Source organism: Narcine bancroftii, chromosome 9 (assembly GCF_036971445.1).
Source record: "Narcine bancroftii isolate sNarBan1 chromosome 9, sNarBan1.hap1, whole genome shotgun sequence".
Taxonomy (NCBI): domain Eukaryota; kingdom Metazoa; phylum Chordata; class Chondrichthyes; order Torpediniformes; family Narcinidae; genus Narcine; species Narcine bancroftii.
This window is the reverse complement of record NC_091477.1, coordinates 27,909,692-27,933,419: the sequence shown is the minus strand read 5'-3', so window position 1 is coordinate 27,933,419 and position 23,728 is coordinate 27,909,692.

Sequence of the window (23,728 nt, the reverse complement as noted above, 5' to 3'; positions counted from 1 at the left end):
TATGTTTTGTTGGTATGATGGTTTTGAATGCTGAGGAGATACAATCAATGAATGACAGCCTGACGTAGGTGTCCTTTGGTTCAAGTGATCTAAGACAGTGTGGTGGGCCTGCGAGATGGTACCCACCATTGACCTGTTATAACAATAGGTGAATTGAAGTGGGTCCAGGTCCTTCCTGAGGCAGGAGTCAACTGCTCCCTAACCAATCTCTCAAAGCACTTCTTCATGGTAGATGGAAGTGCCACCAGACAATAAACTGTGAGGCAGGTCACCTCACTCTTCTTGGAATAAAAACACACTGAAATGCTGGAGGAACTTAGCTGGTCTTTCAGAGTCTATAGGAGACAACGATATATTGTGAACATTTTGGGCTTGAGCCTTTCTTAAAGAAAGTGTTTCAACTGTTTCACTCACCCTTCTTGGATACCAGAATAATGGATGTCCTTTTGAAGCAGGTGAGGGCCTCTAACTATTTAAGGGAGAGGTTGAAAATGTCCATTAAAAGCTCCAGCCAATTAGTACAGACAGGTTTTAAGGACACAGCCAGGTATACCACCTGGGCTGGACTCTGTACTATATACAGATGTACTGAAATTATTACTTTCTGCAGCCAAACAGGTATGTACAGTACACCAACAAAATAGTATACATGAAATTACCACAATATGCTGAGGGAGAAAAAGAGATGATAAAGTATAAATAGATAAATATTCACAGTTGTAATTAGTGCAAGAAAAAATGAGGCATTTCAACATTGCAAACAGATTTTTTAGAGTTTATGGTTAAGGTTAGGGCAATACAGTGAGGTTCAAAAACCTGAAAGCTATCTACCAGCTCCACTAAGTCAGTAGTGTACCTACCTCCTCTAATTCCATGGTCCATTGCCATATATGTTCTGGAAATTCAAATACTTGTCCAAATGCTTCTTTAATGTGTGAGAGCCTCTGCCTCTCCCACTTTTCCTTTTTAGAATTTTTTTTTAATATCTGGGCATATAGACCCCAGGAGACCATAATCCAGTGTACCCTCTTACCCTGTCAAAATAAATTGAAGATCAAAAGTTTTGCAAATATGTGGTATTTTGAATGTCATTCTTTCATATATTTTCCCATGTCATTCTTAAATGAAAATGGGCTATTTTATATAAAGCTATAAAAATATATTTTAAGTATATTAAACAATATACCATCAAAAAAAATGTCAATTGAACCTTTTATATAAGCAAATTCCACAGCGAACTAATCAAAGAACTATGGATTAAATAGTGTAATGGTTATTACATAGTTGGAAGTAATTTATTAAGGAGCTTCTCAGGAGATACCACATTCATTTCTTTATGCACTTTCATCATTTTAAAAAGTGCATCTCCAAGATGGATTAGGCTCTAGAAGGATTACTTTGATTAAGAATATTCTGTATCATCCTTTGGCCATTAATATCCTTCCTTTTGAAATCTTTTAGAATCTGCTCAATTGAAAACTAAAAAAGCAAATGCTGAAATGTGACACATGTGCCACCTATTGGAGGTTTTAGAATTGACATTAATTATTTATGTCTAAATGGTGGACATAAACTTTGGTGAAATATTAACTATTTTAACTGCAACAAACATCCAGAGTGGGGGAGGAGCAGAACAAACACTGTATAATCATTAATTTTCTCTGTGGACTTTATCCAATCAGGGTCAACAACATATGGTTCTTAGGTTGTCAATTCAAAAATTTCTGCAAGGGGCAGCTTTCCCATTTGCAGAAGGAGATTTCCAGATGCTGCAGAGGGTTTTTTAAAGCATAAACATGTCCTTTCAAGCTCAAACATTTCCTTTAAAGGAATAATCCAATCTCATCTCTGACACCATAATCAAGATTGACAAAAATATATGAACCTAGAAAAAAAAGCCTCTTTTTGAAGTAAAATGATATCTTCAGATTGTGAAAACTAGACCAGCACAAAAAGGTAACAAATGCCGGGAGCAGAACCCCGTGTTCCTGGATATAACACTGGAAAATGATTAATGGCCTGAGCAATTAAGTAGGTGTGAATTCAAATTTTCACATCTGTTGCTCTACAGAACATCTCATGACAATATTTCCCTATATCATCACATCATTCCCCTTCTCCATTATCACTTGTCACTTCCTCCAAAACACATAACATTTATCTTTCCTGCAACATATCCATTGTATCACCCATTCTCATGCTAATTTCTTGAAATAAAATACTGCATTTAGTGCAATCTGAAATTAAAACAATTACTAAAAAACTCAGCAAGTAAAGTGGCATCTCTGGAATTCTCTTGAGGACTTTGACCTGAAAATGCATCTGTTTCTCTCACTAAATATGCTGCGTAATCTGCTGAATTATTTCCAGCACTTTGTTTTTATTCCAAACATAAACTTACTACCTTCATAACAGACACAAACATATTTTGATCTCACATGGTAGCAACTGAAAAACAATGATCATGGCATATTAACATTAATGTTGGAATGGGTTTAATACAGAGGGACACGTGAAACATGTATATATACCCAGAACAAGGGAGCATAAATGGCATTGCCAAAAACTGATCAAGTAAAGCATTTTGAAGGAACTTCTCTTCAGGAAAAGGTATGGATATGAATTTCCATACTACATGTGAGGTGAAGAAAAGGCATGGATGTGAGAACACACTAGGAAGTAGCAATTAGTGGAAGGAAGCTTGTTTGGAGCCTTCTCCCTGAAGAAGACCAAATAGGCAAGTGATCCATTTGTGTACTTGGGAAGTTTCATCCTGGATATTCTGTATATTGGGAAGATAAAGCCCAAGTTATGTAGCACCATAAAACTTGATTGAAAATACTTAATTCTCAAGTGCTTAAGTAGAGGCATCATTTTTCAAGATCAACAAAAAGCACTAGGCATTTTAGCTATCTATATATATTTGTGCCTTTGTTTCTCTGTCATGTTTTCTATCTATAGTCATAGAAGTCATGCAGTGAACAGGGATTCACCGGTAGTGTGTTGTGCTGATGGCTGGCTCTGCCCCATCTGCTCACATATAACCTTGATTTCCCGCCTAAACCCAGAACCCTTCCGAAGACTACTGTAAGACCCTACTATTATGAGTCCAGAGGACCCATAAACCCAGCAGCAATAGATATTCATCAAGACAAATGCTTACTTAAACAAAAGTTGCTTTTAATTATTTTTAACATGAAAACAGAATTAAACTTTAACTTATCTCTATTGACTTACTTAACCTAACTTAACCCCCTTCTAATTCTAAGTGCACATGTATGTAATGTGTGTGTAAGTTCAGAAAAGTTCTTTGGTTCACAGTCCAATCTCATTTCTCATTCCTCCAAGTTCACTGGTTGCAGGCAATTCTTATAATATTGTGCACAGAATTTAACATTTATAAAGTTCACCAAGCTTTGGTACTCGAAATGTTACTGCTCAGGAAGGTTCTTGTTGGTTTTCAGAGAGAGATATTTGTTGTTCCAGGACATCCACAACTTCCATCAATCACCCCAGTGTCTTGCTGATGAAACTTCTCCAGATGATAACCTCTTTCTTTCATGTCACCAAAGAGTTCCTTTTTGTTTCTCTTATTCCAAGTGAAATATTAGACAGCCAGTACTCTCCTCTTGCATGAACCACAAGGGCTTTGACCAGGCTGTCTTTCAAAATGGGGCATTCCACAAGCTTGAGTTTGTCCTGTTCCAGTCCCAGCTACCTCTGCTGGCTGTAACATTGTCCAAGTGATCTCTGTGTGTGTCTTCTCTCTCTCTTTCTCTCCCTGTCTCTCCCTCTCAGAGAGAAAGCTTGTTTGACTCTCTCTGCTTGCAAAACCACATAACCCTCTTACAACAGCAAACTCTCCTCTAGACAATATGCAGTTCCAACAGGCTCCTTCATCTGTTGCCTTTTGCAAATAACAAGCCATTAGTAGTCTCTTGAGCACTCGTCAAAGTTCTTGCAAAAGGTCTGAGGCCCAAATACGTCTACCATGGGGAAGAGCTCCAGTATTTTAAATAAGATCTGTTTTAAAGTGTTTGTATGTGACCTTCTCTAACAAAACTTTCCCAATTTATCTCCCTAAAACATATCTACAATATCTATATACTCTGTCACACTACACATAGTTATAAGCTAATAAAAACATTTGTTCTCCCTCCAATCATGAGAGCTTTTATTCATACTATTCACACAACAGAAACAGGCCGTTCTGCCTGCTCCATGCTGACTATCATACACTTATTTTGGCTTCCAAAATGCTCTGGGATAGAGAATTCCAAAATGTCATCACCTTCTCAGAAAAGTAATTCCTATGCAACTCAATTTTAAATGACCACTCATTTGTATCTTGCACCTATGTCTCTTCATTCAAGGCTCTCCCACAAATGGAAACAGCTTAATATCTACTCTGTTATGCCATTTTCTGATATTATATTTTCCAATAAGTTCACCCCAATTTTTCTGAATGAACAAGTGTGATCCAACTTATTTAGCTGCTCATGAGAGGAAACCCCTTTCATCCCACAAATTAGCCAAGCAAATCCATTTCAGCTACCTTAAATACTAGTAAATCCTTCTTAAATAAGAGAAACAAAACTGTGTGCAGTACACTTTGTTTGACACCACCAATATCTTTTACAATTGTTACAATACTTATCTATCCACTTGATTCCTTTAGCCAAACTACATGACTTCATAGTTCCCCACATTAAATTCTATTCGCTAAATTTTTGCTGACTCACTTAACCCATCCTATCTCCTGCTGCAAAATCCAAGTATTCTCTTTTAATTTATTTTAATGTCATTGGCAAATTTGGAAATCCTACATTCTGCCCTTTCACCCAGGTACTTCATATAATAATAGATAGGTAGGAACTGATCATTGGGCCACCCCACTCAATACATATGTTCAGCCTGATAAAAACCCATTTACTCTGATTTTCTGGAGGGTTACAGAATGAGTGCAGGTCAGTCGGGTTGGCGGAATGATGTCTCAGCACAGACTAGAAGGGCTGAATGGCCTGTTTTCTGTACTGTAGTGTTCTATGGTTACATGCTTCACCAGTACTTTGTGCTCTTGTTTTGTGCACAAGCTTTTTTAGGTGGCACCTTATCAAATGCCTTTTGTAAATCAAAATTACCACATTACAGGTGTCCCTCTATCAACTTTTCTTAATGCAACCTTATAGGAATCTAGTATAAACTAGTCAAACATTATTTACCTTTGGTAAACAAGAAAATCTATAGATTCTGCGTCTGCAGTGCACAAAAGTGCTGGAAAAACTCAGCAGATCTTGCAGCATCCATAGAAGTAAAAAGCAGTCAATGTTTCGGGCCTGATCCCTTCTTCAGGAGTGCTGAAGATCAGGCAGAAGCCTAAATAAGGTTGGAGGTGGGGAAGGTGAGGAGGGTAGAGAAGGGGGAGGAGCACAGGCTAACAGGTGAATACAGGTGGATAATAGGTGGATACAGATGGGAGGATAGAAGAGAAAGAAGCTGAGTGATAGGGAGAGGGCAGAGAGCTAAGAAAAATGGCTCAGATAGGAGAAGGAAGGGAGGCAGACAGATGTGGGAACGAAAGGGACTGGGGCGAAGGTTAACAGAAATTGGAGAAGTTAAGAGTGATGTCATCTGATTGGAGACTTCCAAGATGGAATATAAAGTGTTGACCCTCCAAATTTCAGGTGGCCTCCGTTTGGGATTAATTTAGGTCAGAATGGCAGTGGAGAGTGGAATTAAAGTGGTTGGCAACAAGGATGTCCTTGCTGTTGCAGCAGACAGACCGAAGATGTTCAACAAAGTAATCTCCCATGTAAACTATATTTACTTGGTTTCATTACATTAAGCATGTCTAAATAGTTAGCTATTTCTTCCCTGATTACAAGCATCTGGCAGACATTAACTCACAAAGCAAAGGTTTCCATTTTGTCTCCTTTCAAATCCATAGGTGCTCTCCCAGAGAGTTTTGAAAATCTTCACCCAATGGCTCTACAAACAAAGAAAAAAACCCACCTATAAACGATAATGTCCTAAGATCGCTAGCAGACCTCTCAATTGACAGAAATGACAGACTCCATCAAACCGTAGCAGCTTTAAACAGCTATCACGAGGCAAGTTAAACACCATGTCTCCCCAAATGAGTTATTGTGCCAACCCCCACCCCACCCACCCGCAGCACTAGCATTAAAGGGGATGTCACCAAAATGAATCACTTGATTTCATCAGCACGCGCTATAAGCACGCAGGTATATCGTCTACGCTGCTCCAGAGTGAGGAGGAATGTGACAGCAGAGACATTGGAGGAGGTCCATATCAGGTATTGCCCCCCCCCACCTTACTGATTGAGTTCTCAAATGGCAGTTTGTGCCCTCCCCCCACCCCGCAGTTACCTTAATGCCCGCTGTGACGGATTATATCATATTTTATACTGTATATAGATATGGTTTTAAAGGAGGTAGATTGTGGGGGTAGTGTAGGTCACAAACAAACACAAACACTTCACAAACTGATCTCATTTAAAATGCAAGAGCTTTGCTGAAAGTGAGTCATCGAGAGCCTTTGTCAAGACAATAAAACAAGGAATTTCAAAAGCAGGTATAAATGGATTATTGTTCTGAAAGTAACAGATGAACAGACTCAGAAGTTTGGGTCCGCTACCACAATCTGTCTGGTTGCGGTTTGCTGTTCTAAGGTCATGTGGGTTTCCAACAGAGAGGTACAAAAAACTGGTTTCAGCAGTCATGGCAAGCTGGCAGCTTGTTGAAACCCCATTTTGAAGATGGGTTGTGAGTTTTGAGTTCTGAGTTCAACCTGCTGAAAACTCTTGTGGCCCATACAAGAGGAAATGGCTGGCTAGAGTGTTTCACCTGAAATAAGTGGTGACCTGCAGAAGAAAAGGTTTTCATTTGGAAAACTCTGATGGGGCAAGTTTCTTCGACAAGACACTGAAGAGCCTGATCAGAGCTGCTACCCTTCCACCATCAGGCTTCTCAACAACAAACTCAATCAGGATTCACTTAAGGATTCTTTCTTTTGCATTTTATTTTTTTAAATTCTCTCTGTACTGCACAGTCAGTTGATTTACATTCATTTTCTATTTACATTTCTTTAATTGTTTACATATGAATGTTGTGTAGTTTTTTTTACACTATCAATTAGTGGTAATTCTGTCTCGCCTGCAGGAAAAAGAATCTCAGGGTTGTATATGATGTCATGCATTTACTACGACAATAAATCTGAAATGTGAGAGGGTCAATAACTTCAAATTCCTGGGTGTCAACATCTCTGAGAATCATCCTGGAACTTCCATATCGATACAATTACAAAGAAGGCAAGCCAGCAGTCATACTTCGTGAGGAGTTTGAGGAGATGCAGTATGCAACCAAACACTTGCAAAAACTTCTACAGGTGAACCGTGGAGACCATTCTGGCTGGTTGCATCACTGTCTGGTATAGAGGTACCAACACTCAGGACAAGAAAAAGCTCCTGAGGGTTGTTAATTCAGCTTACGACATCACAGTCACCAGTCTTCACTCCATCGAGGACATCTACTTAAGAAAGCAGCCTCTGTCCTCAGGCCATACCCTCTTCACTCTGTTACCATCAGGAAGAAAGTACAGGAGCCTGATGATGAGCGCACATCAGTACAAGGACAGCTTCTTCTGCAATCGGACTTCTGAATGAACAATGAACTACAGGCAGTGCCTTACTTTGACTTTTCCTTGTACTATTTTTTATTTTGTAAGGTGGTTTATATGTTAATCTTTGCACTGTAATGCTGTTGCAAACAATGAATTTCGTGGCATGTTCATGACAATAAATTCTGATTCTATTATTTCTACGTTTCTTCTTTTAAAAATATTGGATTCCAGCCATCAAGTCCTGGCAAATTGTTTGCCTTTAGTTCCATTAAATTTTCCAATAGCTTCTCCCTCATGAGAGTTGTTCTAAATGTATTTGGATCAATGATTCTGAATTTTGTTACTGGTCTAATCCAGAAACTGTGCTGCAATATATTCTAAAGAAGTCATAGAGGCAATGTAATAATGTTACAGTGAGACTGGATCATTTAATCTCAACAAGACCTTATAGACTTATCTTGTAAATCATTTCAGTGTACTGTGTTGTAAAATAAATGATTTCCTTTTTGATATTTAAATGTTGTATCATAATGAATTTGTGAAGACATTACAGATCTAAAATGATTCAATTTTTCATCCTTCAGATGATGCTTGGGCCTCCTGAATATTTTCAGTATTTTCTGGTTTTATTTCAGGACAATTATATTCTATTTTATGTGTTATTCGCTTAATATTATGTATCAAAACTATTTTAACTACCCATGCACATTCTCTGAGTATTTTTCACTATTCTATTTATTTGAATAGCTCCCAATGTTATTTGTAGAAAAGATGGGTAACATTCCATCTGAAAATATTCTCCATTTTGTTTATCAACATGTTCTGAAATATTTTTGAATATAATTTTAGGTGGAGAGGGGGATATTTCAAGATAACCATGTTCATTGTTTGTCTATGCAAGAATTGTCATAACCTTGCGGTGTTGCCTGTTTTTTTCCTACTTAAATGGGCTCAATTAATTGACAATTCTGTACAGGAAAACAGGTGTCAAACATGAGCCACTGATTGGCTATTTTTCAGCAGTTTAAAGTTCACATGAGAGGAAGATAAACAGGATCTCTCTTGAGGAATTCTATATCTAAAAGATGATGCAGTATACTTGCTAAACTTAATTTCTAGTGGGAGAGTTTGCCTCATAATTCATTGCTTTTGAAATAAACACAATGTTCTGTATAAGGAAAATAAAAATGTGCAAAAATATAGAAACCTCCAAAGTCAGAATAGATTGAAACTACAATCAATAGTTATGATAAAAATTCTGACAAATGTTTATGCCAGTCTGATTTTGAGGGCATTTTCAGAAAGACCCACTAAAAAAAAGATGTGCAGCACTACTAGCTTTTTAACATGAATCCTTATTCTGGAACAGGTACCATAGTGGAGTTCAAATAAAAAGGTTGTCACCAAAAATATAACAGAGACACAGACATTTTTTTCCACTTAGAAGTTTCTAAAGGCATTCCTCTTGGTACTAAAAGGAAAAACAAAATCAGGTGCTTTACCCTGAACCCTATGGGGATTGAACCATCTGATAATGTTGTTAAGAGTTCAAATGAAAGCTTTAATGTCAAATCATTTCTGCTGTTGACAGATTATTTTCAGTTACATTCAGCAGTCCTCAGAAGGATAAAATAAATGAAACAACACAGGCAACTGTGTATAGTTACTCTCGGTTAAATTCAAGTCTGACTTTCATTTTATTGTCTTACATGATATCACATACAACTTTCAGATTCTTTTTCCTGCGGGCCAGGCAGAATTTCTATTTATCAGTAGTATAAACTGTTCTCAAGAAAAGGATATCTATACACAAGAGAGAAATGTAAACAAACTGCAAATACAGAAAAAATTAATATTCAGTAATAAATAACATGGAAAGTAAGATTCCTTAAATGAGTCTCTGATTGGGTCTGGTGGTGGAGGGGCGGAATTGTTTCTGAATCTGGTGATATGAGTTTTGTGGAACCTATACCTTTTTTCCTGATGGCAACTGCAAGAACAGAGCATGATCCGGGTAGTGTGGATTACTGATAATGCTGCTGTGTTAGATTCAATTTTTTTTGAATATTTTGCTTTTGACTTTCAAAGACTCGTATGAATTCAGACAACAATACATTTTCTTTCAACAGTTATGTATAACATACAGAGTCCATTTTCCCCACCCCTCCCCCTCTCCAGCTCAAATATAACCAAGAATCCTACAAGTACAAAAACACAAATTATTCAATGGAAATATTGAAATAAAACTTTCTGAAGCCGACTTAATAACATGAACCAAGCAAAGAAATGACCTCCATATCTGAATGAAAATCAATTTTGAATCTCTGACTTCACTGCGATTAAATCCAATTGCACACCATTATGTAGCATGCCAGTGAAGCAGATTTAAAAAGGACTTATCAGGTTCTAGAAACAAAAAAAAAATTGCTAGCTGCTTCATTTTAAAATTACAGTATTTTGTACATCGAGGATGAATGTACACCTGGCCATGACATTCCATATATTCGGGAGATTAGAATAAAGAAAGATTCTACACAAGAGCACAAAAGCATGACTGGTTCTTTCCACCTCCATGCATTTGGAAGAGCCACTCCATTATAAAAAGCCTAGCCAGATGTGCAACTTTGATAAAAATGGAAAGATGAGACATGTACAATGGCTAAACGATATTATGCCTTGCCTAAATTTAGAAAAAAATAGATTTATGCTATCAAGGATTCAAATATTAAATTCCAAAAGACATGGGCTCATTTATAGACTACTATCATAATCTTAAGATTTAGAATTGTTCTGGAATTTTGGCACTGTGTTCCTTTCCAAGATGAGGAAGGGGTTTTGAAATTGTTAAACTTTTTTCTTTTTTTTGTTATGCTTTATTTTATTATTAAAAATGTGCTCTGGATTCTTTAATTATGACCATATTTGGAATTTTTTTCTAATTTTGTTGTACATTGTATAATTCTACCATTCAACTGTTTATTCTTTAAATATCAATAAAAATATTTTAAAAAGGAAAAAAAAGCATATATCTCATTTGTACTCCAAAGGAGATCCATGGAATCTTTAATTGATTCAATACAATATCGCTACCTTGTTCAATCTATTGGAGACAGACAGCCCAAAAAATTATCTTTCTTTATTGAAGAAAATTAGAACAACTTTCTAAATATTGAGCTTAGCAGTATGTTTTGTTCAGCTGACCGTGTAGTTTCTGACAGTATATTACAGCTATAAAACTGTAGGAGAATACAAGTGGACAATACAAGCTTGACAAGTAGTTCTCAAGGTAGGTGACAAAATTTTATTTTGAAAAAATTTAAGACTTTCAAATCTATATTTATTTTCAAACTCCTTCTTGGATGCCTCACATCACTTTAAATATTTGTGCTGCAGGAAAATCAACATTTAACTGATACATGCAAACAGCTAGTTGAAAATGATTGGGCTGTATATTTATTCTGGGTTTTTTTAAAATCCAGGACAATGCCAATAACTCTCTTACTCTTTTGATTAGATTCATGGTACTTTGAGATAGATGAAGAGTGCAACATTCATTCAGTATTCCTCAAGCACCAACATTGATTTTTTGCTTTAACCTCTGCAAAGCTGATTATCTATTTTGATTGTTGCCATGCACTACTCAGTCTCCCCGACTACTGTTTAGAGCATTCCATAGATTTGCTGTCTACACATTTTATGTAATCTTTCTGCTGCTGTTTAGAATTTTGGAAGAGTTGATGGGAACATGGAGAGAATAAAATAGGATTAGTCTAAATAGTAGAAATAGTGCACAATTTTCTATTCCTTGACTATTCTTGCCATATTTTAATTTTGATCACAGAACTCTCATTTCTCAGTCCAGCAAACAATTCACTGTCCATTGTTTTGAATTTGCTCAGTTTTCATAAAGAGAAGATAGCAATCAGAAAATAGTGAAATATTTTGGTCGTGACTTTTATTGAATCTGTAGGGCAATGTAAAATCATGTCAAATTACTTTCTGATATCAAATGCATTGGGTGTGATTACCTGTATTTAAAATCTTGGATTGTTATCGTCTCTTAATAATTATTAAGTTAAACAGAGCCTAGACTGGCAATACACTCTAAAGTTTGTGTTTTCATATACATGACAGAAACTGCTTGCTATTATAAATAAGACATGACAGAATGGGAATGGTGCCATAGATCACAAAACTGCAGTCTGATCACAAAATGACAGTATTCAGCTCCCTCCTGAGATCACCACCATCATGGAAACCAATTTTCATCAATATGATTCAGTTTCGATTACATAGAAATGGCTGAGAGCATAAGAGACAGCAAAGGCCATGGGGGGTTAGATATTATTCTATGTGATGCTGCACACTTGCTCCATTTACCCATATCTCTGCCCAAGCTGTTGCAATATAGTCACAACACCGGCGTCCACTTAACAATGTGTTATGTCCAGTTATTTTCAGTCTACTACATACAAGGACAAATCCAGTCTGGCTAATTACTGTGGAAACAGTCTACTTTCAATCAATGGCACTAGAAGATATGATTGGTACATACAAATCACCAATACTCAATTTATGCTTTGACTGGAACCATTTAGCTGAAAACATGGATCAATGAGTTAAATAACAGCAATGAGTTGATAGTGACACCCTTGATATCTAGGTCATCACTGACCAGCAAGTCAACCATACTAACCAGGTAAATACTGTGTCTACAAGAACAGTTTAGAAGCTAGGTATCCTTCAGTTACTGAACGTTTCTTACTCCCTAAAGCCTTTCCATCATTTAAGAGTTTCAAGCAAGAAGTACAATGGACTTTGCTCTTGTTTGAATGCATGCAGCTGCTATAACGTTCAAAAACCTCAAAACCATCAATGTCAAAACAAGCTGCTCAATTCACATCTATTCACCACACTGAATTAGATAACTACAATTTTGATGCAAAAATGCCAATGTAATTCATTATTCTAAATTAGGGGTCTCCAGCATTGTTGATATCAACCCCCCAGGGTTGATGGGACCATCAAGGGGGTCAATAAATGCCAGGGGGTCGATAAATGCCAAGGGGTCAAAAGGGAGTCAAGAATAGCACTTCCACACCACCCCCCATCACACACCACCCCCCATCTCCCCCCATGTCCAGCATGGGTCGGGGGAGGGGGGTTGGAGGTTTACCTGCCATAAATTGCCATCATGCTCCCCCCTCATTGCATGTGCGCCAGCTGGCACTTCAAGCATCACCATCACATTTCCCCCTCTTCGCACATGCGCCAGCCGGCCACGGAAGACCTGAGGACCCTGGGTGTTGCATTTAACAGGTAAGTGCCTTTTCTCCCCTTTAATTTGTCCTCCATTTGGGAGTGTAGGGCCTACATCCCTAAATGGAGAACACATTAACATCTGGGTCGAAGTCATGCTGGATGGAGGACAGAGGGCTCAAAAGCCAAACGGTCCAGTGTAAAACCAGGCCCCGAGTCCAGCATGCCCCCGTCCAGCTCCCCATCCAGTCCTTCCCCTCATCCAGACCTCGCCCCCTCCCCCTCAAAGTGCTAGGATTCCATGCCTGCAGGTTAATGAGGGACACACAGTCCCTGAAGGGGTCAATGGCCTAAAAAGTTTGGGGACCCCCCCTGGCCTAAATGTACACTAAATAAATCAACATGGCTTTAACATTTATCAAATGAAACAAATATATTTTTGGCTGAATCACAATGACTTATCCAAATCATTGCTGCATAAAACACAAGATTTAACCAAAGCAATGATGGCTTTAGAATTTTGAATAGGAAACACTTTCAGACACAACATACTGTGAATCAATCATGAATTATTCTGCAATAATGATTATCAATAAGCCAAGTACTAATTTGGCTTATGCTCTTTGTGATGAACATTTGCACATTTCAGTGACTCAAGACTTGGGTTTAAAGATCTAAACTAAATCCCCTTGAGTCAGAAATTTAAAAAAACTGTCATGAATGATTTAAATGACATAGATTCATATTGAAATATTTCACTGAAGTGAATTAATGATTACTACAAACCTTTGCCTAATAGGGAATATTTGCTAATGTTCCAATTAATGTTTTCCATAAGTTAACCTATCATTAAAATTCCACTAATATAAATTATTCAGGATTCCAGTATCTTCAGTATTTTGTTTTCATGCAGTATCAAGAAAAACATTTACTTTCAAATTAATACTGAATTCTTTTCAGAGAGCAGATATAATTACAAAAATTCACTTCTTGTCCCCTCAGCTTGTCTGATTACAAATGACATATAATACTGAGGACAGTAGATCCTGAGCAATGACAACTGGTCAAATTTACATTTTGCAGACTAAGCTACATTTTCTACAGCAGTGAATAAAAATCTTTTGCCATCTTTTACCTCTCAAAATAAATTACATCAAATCTTTGTCAGCAAAGTCAATGAAAAATAAAGATAATTCTATATGGGTACCTTTCCCTTGTTGATATCTTTCAATGTAGAATGGAAATTACAAGTAGCTCTGTCAGAAGAAATATAATCTGTGGGCTGATCATTCAGTAATAATCATTCAATACACCATCCCCAATTGGATTGTTCACTCCATTATATCAAAAAGGTGAAAAAAACAAATAGGAAAATTTAACGTATATGAATGAAAAATGCAATTGTACATATTGACATGGAACACATAATTCTATGCACACTATGAACAGAATTGATTGCTGCTATGGAGATGAAAATTGGAACTGTGTAATCAGAAGTATTACACAATATTGCACTATGGTAATTATCTCTACCTATATCAAAATAGTATTTTATTTGAACACTGGCCTATGTAGGCAAACTTACACTAAAAAAAACATTTCTGTTGATTTTGTCTCTTCTCTTGTCTGCATGTTAAGGCAAGTTTTACTTTGGACCCCACCTTCTTAATTTCCAAATGTTTTACTTGTGTATTTTAATCGTTTTAAATGCAATTGTGTTTTGACGTAACAGCTAAGTGTAAAAATGTGAAATTTATATATTTTTAGAAGTTACAAATTACAAAATGTAAAACAAGTTTACAAATTAAAAAATGCAAAACAAGTATTCTGCCTACCAATACTAAATAAGCTGTACATTTTTATTGACATATTCAAATGATAAATGCAGTACTAAAATTATATATTCTAAATGGAAATCATCATCACTTTATTTTTCTATGTCAAGTAATCCCAAGGCAGTTCTCAGTTCACGACCAACCCTAAATTACAACCATATGCAAATGAAGCCCAGTCAGCAAAATAAGTCAATAAGCACCAAGTCAGTTGTGCACAATTTATTTGCAAGAGACAGAGATACAACTTAAACTGCTTGTGAAAGGCACTCAAATTAAGATTCTAATATCTTTAGTCCTATTTAAAGACACATAGGTCATGATTCTCACTGTTCAACTCACCATCTTCTTGCTACTCCATTCATTCTCTCTTCAAAAAATTCTAGAAATATTCAACAGATCAGATAGTATCTGAGAAGAAATAAATAGAATTAATGGTTCAGGAACTGGACAAATTTTTGAAAGATCAGGAAACTGAGGACATTAGGAAACTGGCATAGAAGGGATGTTAAGGGCAGGACAGATCAACCACAGTTAAAATGAATGGGAGGGCAGGCATGGGGTTGGAGAGGAGCAGATATCACATTCTGATCCTAATATCTCGTGCTCCTGTATTAGAACTGATGGTAATATTATAAAGTGCTTCAGCACTCTTTTGCTGAACTCAGACAACCCCAAAAAAATCAAATTCTATAAGTGATCACTTAAAAATGGAACTTTTTGATAACATGAAGAAGAAACCCAAAAAAGTCAAATTCTTCCAATCAAAGGGAGAGAGATTTTTATTGATGTATAATGATTTTGAAAACTGCAAAGACAGTACAAGTATTTGGGTTTATTGACTCAGTGTAGCAGTTTTCTTACAGCCACTCAGCATTTTTGTCGATCAACAAACATCTAATTACTACATTGTATACTTCTGAATTCAAGGGCTTTAAACTCCACAGTGCTTTTTTTCCATGGTAATATTTACTCGTCTTGGTTATTGTTTTATGTGTGAATATTTCACATCATTGCATTTTCTTGTGAGTAGTTATTTTCCCAAGAATTTGATTAAACTATTTAGCACACCTTTGAAAGCAGTGTTGAGGGTCCTTAAAAAGCTATTATTTTCCAGGTATTCAATATATCTCAATAAGGTGCCAAGCATTTCACTACTGTCATTATGAAGGTGATATAGAACATATGGGAAAAGAAAAAACTGCAGTTACTACTTATGATGACACTTGTAGACACATTTTTGGTACTACAAATAGCCACAGGATTATTTTTATGCTATTATTAAGTGTCCCACTTGTCAATTTATTAATAAAACAATTTGAAAAGGGAAGTTTATTTTTCTTCTGTAACTCACTGAATTCTTTCTGATTACTTTTCTGTTTCAAGTCCTCATTTTACATGACAAATCAAATCAATGTTAGGCCTGTTCATTTCCAGTCACCATTTGCCTGCATATTTCCAGCCCAACACTATGACTGGTTTTAAAATGGTTGGTGAAAACTGGGCACTGCAGCAATGGTTTATGATCACCTTTAAAGAGTTGCAGGATCCTTCTATTCGAACACTTGAAAAAGTGTGTGTTCTGTGAATGTGGTTTGAAAATATTGTATTGTAGCAAGGTCGTTATGGCTACAGCCCTTAGGCTGTTGCTCAAATCCACAGGAGAAGAAAGACACACACACCAGGAGAGTGTATTCGACACTAAATTTATTCAGTGGCAGCTCTGCCTTTTATAGTCAGCTTGGCCATGTCACCACTGGGGCATGTCTTGAGCTGGACAGCTGCCGATTAGTTACCTCAGATGCCCGGCCCCGAATGGGCCCCCTGCAATCCACTGGTTGTGATTGGCCAGTTTCACACACTGTTTTAGGAGGCCAACCCCAAGTAGGTCAGTTTCTCACCAGTCAAGTGTGAAAGTCTCTTCCCTGGTGCCAATGTCCAAAATACAGGTGGAGCTGTTGTGTCTGAGGACATGGTATGACCTCTCTTAAGGCCGCTGTAGAGATGGCCGGTGAACCCTGTGCCAAACAAATACATATTTACAGATGTAAAGTTCTTTGGGATGTAAGTGCAGGGTTGGCCGTGGGGTCTAGGTTTGGGGGGGGGCAGGGTGCTTAGGCGCTCACGTAGTTGGGACAAGGTGGTCGCCGGAGGCTCCCCTAAATCCTCAGGGCCACAAATTTGTCCGGTATTACTAGGGGTGCGCCATAGACTAACTTGGCAGAGGATGCCTCGAGGTCCTCCTTGGGTGCAGTGCGGATGCCTAACAGGACCCAAGAGAGTTCGTTGCCCTAGTTAGGTCTGGTAAGCCATGCCATTAAGCCTGCCTGATATGGTGGAGTTGGGTCCCCAGGGCATGGGCTAAGGTGGTCCACAGACTGGACGTGAATTGGGCCCCCCCCCCACTCAACGTAAGGTGTTCATGGACCCCAAAACACGCTACCCAAAAGCCTGTGCTCATGCTTCTGTGGAAGCCTCTGATAGTGGCACTGCCTTTAACCATCGGGTCATCTGGTCAACCATTCTGAGAAGGTAACGTGCACCTCTGGATGTGTGTAGGGGACCCATAATGCCAATGTGCACATGGCTGAAATGACGACGTGCTGGCTCGAATGTCTGTGGTGGAGCTTTGATATGAGTCTGGATTTTGGATGGCTGGCACTGTATAAGTCCTGGCCCATAGGGCAACCTCTTTGCGGAGGCTATGCCACCATTTTGACTGTAGTTCTGATGGCAGAGTGAGTCAAATTATAGACTGAGTCAAAAACCCGGCTCTTCCATGCAGCCGGAATGACAGGGCGAGGTTTACCCATTGAGGTGTCGCAGAGCAGTGTGTGATTGCCAGGGGCGATGGGTTGTAAGCCAGTGAGCACTGTCTGGTACGCTGGAACGTCAGGGTCTGCTTGCTGCGCATCAGCCAGGGCCGCATAGTCGATGCCAGAGGTAGGATGTGCACCACCAAGATAGCCGGACGGGAAAAGTGTCGGCCACCACGTTGGATTTGCTGGCTATGTGTTCAATGTCTGTTGTAAATTCGGAAATGTAGGACAAGTGCCGCTGTTGCCTGGCTGGCACAGATCTGACACCTTACTGAAGGCGAAGGTAAGGGGTTCGTGGTCCGTGTAAATTTTGAACTTCCTTCCCTCCAGGAAGTAATGAAAGTGCCAAGTTGCCAGGTATAAGGCTAACAGTTCTCTATCAAAGGCACTGTACTTGAACTCTGGTGGCCTGCGGTGTCACTGAAAAAGGCCAACGGTTACCATTGACCATTCACCAGTTGCTCAAGTACACCCGACCGGTGTTCTGGAGGTGTCTGTCGTGAAGGCAGTCAGGGCATCTGTCCGCGGGTGCACGAGGAGGGTGGCATTGGCTAGGGCATTTTTGGTGGCCTGGAAGGCCTCAGTCACCTCCTGGATCCATTGAATGTTTTTATTGGGTCCTGTCATGAGGGGAAACAGTGGGCTCATGATGCTGGCCACTGCAAGTATGAAGCAGAGATAAAAGTTGACAATACCTGCAAACTCTTGTAGTCCCTTTACCATCAATGGCATGGGGAAAGAGTGAATAGCATCCACCTTAGTGGGTAATGGTCTGGCTCCATGTTGGCTGATACGATGGCCCAGGAAGTCATTAGTATCTCAGCCAAACTGGCACTTGGCCGGGTTGATTGTTAGGCCAAAATCGCTCAGCTTGGAGAATAATTGTTTTGTGGCAGTGTGCTCAGTGCAGATGTGGCTGGCGATTAAAATGTCATCAAGGTAGATGAAAGAAAAATGCAGATCCCGACTCAATACATCCATCAGCCTCTGGAACGTCTGAACCATGTTTTTCAACCTGAAGGGAATGCGGAGAAATTCAAACAATCCAAAGGGGGTTATGATGGCGGTTTTTGAGAGGTCTTCAGGGATCTGGTGATAGCTCCTGATGAAGTCCACTTTTGAGAATATCCATGTCCTTTGTAGGTTAGCAGTGAAGTCATAGTTATGGGATATCTGTCCAGTATGGTGGCCTCATTGAGGCGGCGGTAGTCTGTGCACGGCCTCTAACCACCTGCTGGCATGGGGACCATGTGGAGAGGGGAGGCCCAAGGACTATGCCAAGTTCCTCCATCTTTTTGAACTTGTCCCTGGCTAGGTTGAATTTCTCAGGGGGGGGGGGGAGACGCCGCGTCCTGGCCTGGAGGGGAGGGCACTCTGTAACAATTCGGTGCCTCACCCCATGTTTGGGTTCTGCCAAATGGAAGTGAGGCGTGGTGATAGAGGGGAATTCTGCAAGGACCTGAGAGAATTTGTTGTTGGCAGTACTCACTGAATGCAGGTGGGAGCTGGTGAGTTCAGTGCCCTTGAGCGAGAGTGACTTAGATGTCCAGGGGCTTACACCAGCCGGGGCTCCTTGATATCCACCAGGAGTGAGTTGGCCCACAGGAAATCTTATGGTTGTTGCATGGCCGTCACCATAAAGTTCCAAGTGAATTGTCTGTCCCTGAAGCATAGGGGAATGGTATGGATGCTGGATTTTGGAGCCATTTACCGCTCGGAGCTCCTGGCCCACTTTGCCTTAGTGGGCCTCCAGGCTAGTCAGGGGAATGATGCTGTATTGTGCCCCAGTGTCTACTAAGAAACGTTGGCCTAACAGGGAGTCCTGAATGTGTTGCAGGCCATGCAGTTAGCCGGTTGTCGCAGCCATTAATGTGGTCAGCATGGACATTTCCGTGGAATGTGCAAGGGGAGTGGCATTGATGGGCCTCAGAACCCCATCGTCAGTGATTGAAACAGTACTGCTCACTGGTGGGGCATGGCTTTCGGGTGGTTGGTTGGTAAGACGGTTGGTAATCTTCCTGGCCAGGTGCTGAAGATGCAGTGCTATCACCTGCTCGAGCGAAGTGAAGGCATCCCTCTTCACCACCCATAGCAGGTATGCTCGAGCAGCCACCTTCCTGGGGTCACTGAAGTCTTCCTCTGTGATGAGCAGCCGGATGTCCTTGGGCAGCCTCTCCAGCAAGATCTGCTGGAACAGCAGGCAGGAGGTGTGCCCATCGTTGAAAGTGAGCATGTCGCTCATGAGGGCACCACGCTCACACTTTGAGAGCCCAAAAGTGCAGGTCAACAGCTCTTTGATAGCCATGTATGTTCCAGGGGCTACTAGAGGAAGTCAATGATGCGGGCTGCTGTGTCCTGATTGCACGTATCATCGGCAGAGATCCGTCAAATGGCAAACTGCGTCTCGGCTTGCTGGAACCACACCCGTGGTTGTGACATCCAGTAGCTGGGCAGTTTCAACACTATGGTGTTGATCACAGGTTGCTCTTCTGTCTTTGGGTCCAAAGCTTCATTTGGAACAGTCGGGGTCACCACTGTAGTGAGGTCACTACGGCTACAGCTAGGTTATAGCTCTCGGTGATAGCCCTAAGGATCACAGGAAAAGAAACACACACACACACGCCAGTAAAGAGTATTTGACACCGAGTTTATTCAATTGCAGCTCTGTCTTTTATAGTTAGCTTGGCCGTGTCACCACCGAGACGTGGCTTGAGCGGGTCAGCTGCTGATTGGTTACCTTGGATGCCCGGGCCCCTGCGATCCACTGGTGATGATTGGCCAGTTTCACCCCTATGCCAGCAGTCTATGCAAACGGGCATTTCAGCCCGCATGATTCTTTGCCAGTCTCCACATTTGACGGCCATTTTCCTTTGTCGGTCTCCAAGGCGTGGGCCGCGGGCCACTATAATATCTTGAAAGTAGTACAGAAAATTCCTTCTTCTTTGATGAACTGTTAGAAATATTGCAGCAGGAGTTACCACAGAATTAAAGTTGAATGTCATCTATTTAACCCTCTTATAAAATCAAGAAACAAATTTGCACAATTTTCAATTCAATTTCATTACATGCAATAATGAAGTAATAGGATTCAGAAGACAAAGGAGGCAGAACTATTTTTTTAACCAGAGCACAAAAATAGGTGTGGAATTATTTAAACATCAAATTGCCTCTCCTTTAGCAATGTAAAGTACACAACCCAACCCTGTCCTTAACCTTTCTCTCAAATCACTTACATTGCATAAAAACTGTAAATGGTTATAGTTCAGTTGAAAGTGAATGCTTTCAGCACATGGTATTATATCCAGGTACAGGGAAGGATGCCAAATTACTCACAAAGTAGCCCAAAGCAACATTCAATCAGAGTGAGGACCAACCAGGTAGTAAAATATCCATAACAAAACTGGCCTCTTTTTAGTGAATTTATGGAGAATATAAGCTGAAGCATTTTTTTTTAAACATGATAAATCTGCCTAAAATGACTAATATAGAATATCTGATAGAAGAAACAATATTGACAGCAACAGCACAGTTTATGTTGACTTAGAAATCAAATGGTACCCTTGATAGGCTAAATGTGCTTGGTTATAATATATTGATTCATATGCTACTTTGAAAAATAATAATTTTGCTGATTGCCACTTAAATATTTCTCCATGTTCAATCCGTGCTAACCATTGTTTCATGGATAGAGCAGCAGCACAGTTTGCAGAGCCATTGCTTGACAACACCAGATACCCAGGTTCAATCCTGACCTGTGTGGAGTTTATGTGTTCTCCCTGTAACAGTATGCATTTCTTTCTCACCTATATTCTAAAGATAGGTAGATTTGCCTGGTCATTGGCCACTGTAAATTCTCCCTCCTGTGTAGATGATTGGTAGAATCTGTGGGGAGATGATGAGAAAATGGGGAGAATAAAATAAAATGGGATTCCTATAGGATTAGTGTCAAGGGGTGGCCGATGGAGATGGAACTAGAGGATATAAGTTAAGGGTGAAAGGTGAGATGTTTCAAGGGAACACAAAGGGGAAATGCTTCATGCAGAGAGTGGTGAAAGTGTGGAACAGGCAGGCAATTGAAGTGGTAAATGTGAATTCAATTTCGATATTTCAGAAAAATTTGGAGAGGCACGTGGATAGGAGGAGGATGGTGGGCTATGGACCAGGTGCAGGTCAATGGGACTAGGCAGAATAATATTTTGGACCAGACTTGTTGGTTTCTGTGCTGTAATGTTTTATGGTTCTATGAGCTGAGGGGCCCGTTTCTCTACTATAACTCTCAACAACACTATGACTATCAAGTGGCTGATAGCCCCCCTGCCCAGTTAGGTTCCATGATGCCATTTAAATTCATCCTTACAGTTCTTAAAAGCTTGGCTGCTGAGAAAAAGCAAGGCATCCTTCACAGAGACATTAAAAGAAAGAACAAAGAAAATGTTGTTGGTTGCCAACAAAGAAACAGAGTTCCTAAACTCATCCTTTTCTCCTGGGTGGGGATGGGGTAGTGGAGTCAGAGGTGAAAGAAAGACCTCTAAATACACACCTAGCTGACTATAGGGGTTTTTATGCACAAAAGCCATGTTATCGCCGACTCAAGGTTTTTATTTTAAAAAGGCAAATTTACCTTTTCATACAGAGGACTGAAAAGGTGGATAATGCATATCTTTTATGGAATCCAGAGCAGCAAGCCGGCTTCTCAAGGCAAAAGGGAGTGGGATATGAGGCGCAGCACTGGCCGTCCAGATGCCTGACACCCACACCACCGCTCCACTAGCTGATACCCCTCACTGCTGCCTGATAGCCCCCCTGCCCAGTTTGCTGACAATTCTGCTGCCCTGCTGCCTGTCAGCCCTTCTGTGCTGCTGCCTGACTGCGCCCCCCCCCCCCCCCACGCTGCCTGATAGCCCCCACCACGCAGCTTCCTAATAACCCTGTCGCCTCATTGCCAGACAGCACTGTCAGGAGCGGGCAGCGTGAGAGCAGCAGGGGAGTGGCTTGAGGGAGCGGGTGGTGTGAGGGAGGTGGTGGCATGAGGGAGGCGGGGCGGATTGAGCAAGTGCAGCCTGACAGGAACAGGGCTGTCAGCAGAATGTCAATCATCTTATCTTTCAGTGGCAATCCTTTTATGTAGGAGGTGGAGCGACTTCACTCCACATCTGAGTGTACCCTCTAGACGGATCAGAGTTCACCTGCTCAATCTGCCCTCGAAGCGAAGTAAAGACAGAAAGTTCTCACCTTTACATTTGCTTTTTTTCCCCCACTATAAAAAGGAAATGGTTAAGAGTGTAAATGCTAGAAGCCTGACATGAATAACATCACCATATCTCACCTGAATTGTTAATTATCCTCAATACCTAGCCTTGTTAGAAAATCAAGACAACCAAGCAGAACCAATGTGGTTTTATGAAAGAGAAATGATGCCTAATAAATTTAAGGACAATTTGATATAAAACTTGAACATTGCCATTATTTTGGGAAAAGTCAACAAAAAATAATAAATACTCAGAGGCAACAAAACATGAAATTTAATGTTGGAGTATAACCCTGAGAGAAATTCTTAAGAGCATATTATAAGAGTTTTCATGGAAATGCAAAATTGATCACCGGTAGAATTCGTCACGTGTATCAATTAGAAGATATTGTCTTAGATTTTGGATTATTTGCTTGAATTATACACAGACACTCAACATTGCAATACGCACAACTGAATCATTGTATTTATAATCCTTTAGCATGTTTAACTCTAACTTGGGTAGTGACGAATATCCCATCTTACAGAAATGTTAAATGTCATTAATCATGGTTGCATTACGATCACAAACATCTTCAAATCATGTGAATTAATCCAAAATAACACTTCAGGGCTTTTCTGTGAATTACAGGCATCAATGTGTTGGCTTAAAGTCAAAAGCAACTCAATAATTTCAAAAACCTTCCTACTGAAAGTCTACTCTAACATCTAAATGTATGTGAATATAAATAACAGCGATCAATTATATTGTGAGTTTGCACGCAAGAGGCAACTCGATGTTTGATTATAATTGTATTCATTTTGAATTTGACAATGTTTTTATTTAAAAATAACCTTTCAGCAACCTCTGCCCACTCTTTTTTAATCAATTGATGCTGAGCCAAGTGTTCAGTTTGATTCGGATTACAAAATTCCTCACAGTCGATGTC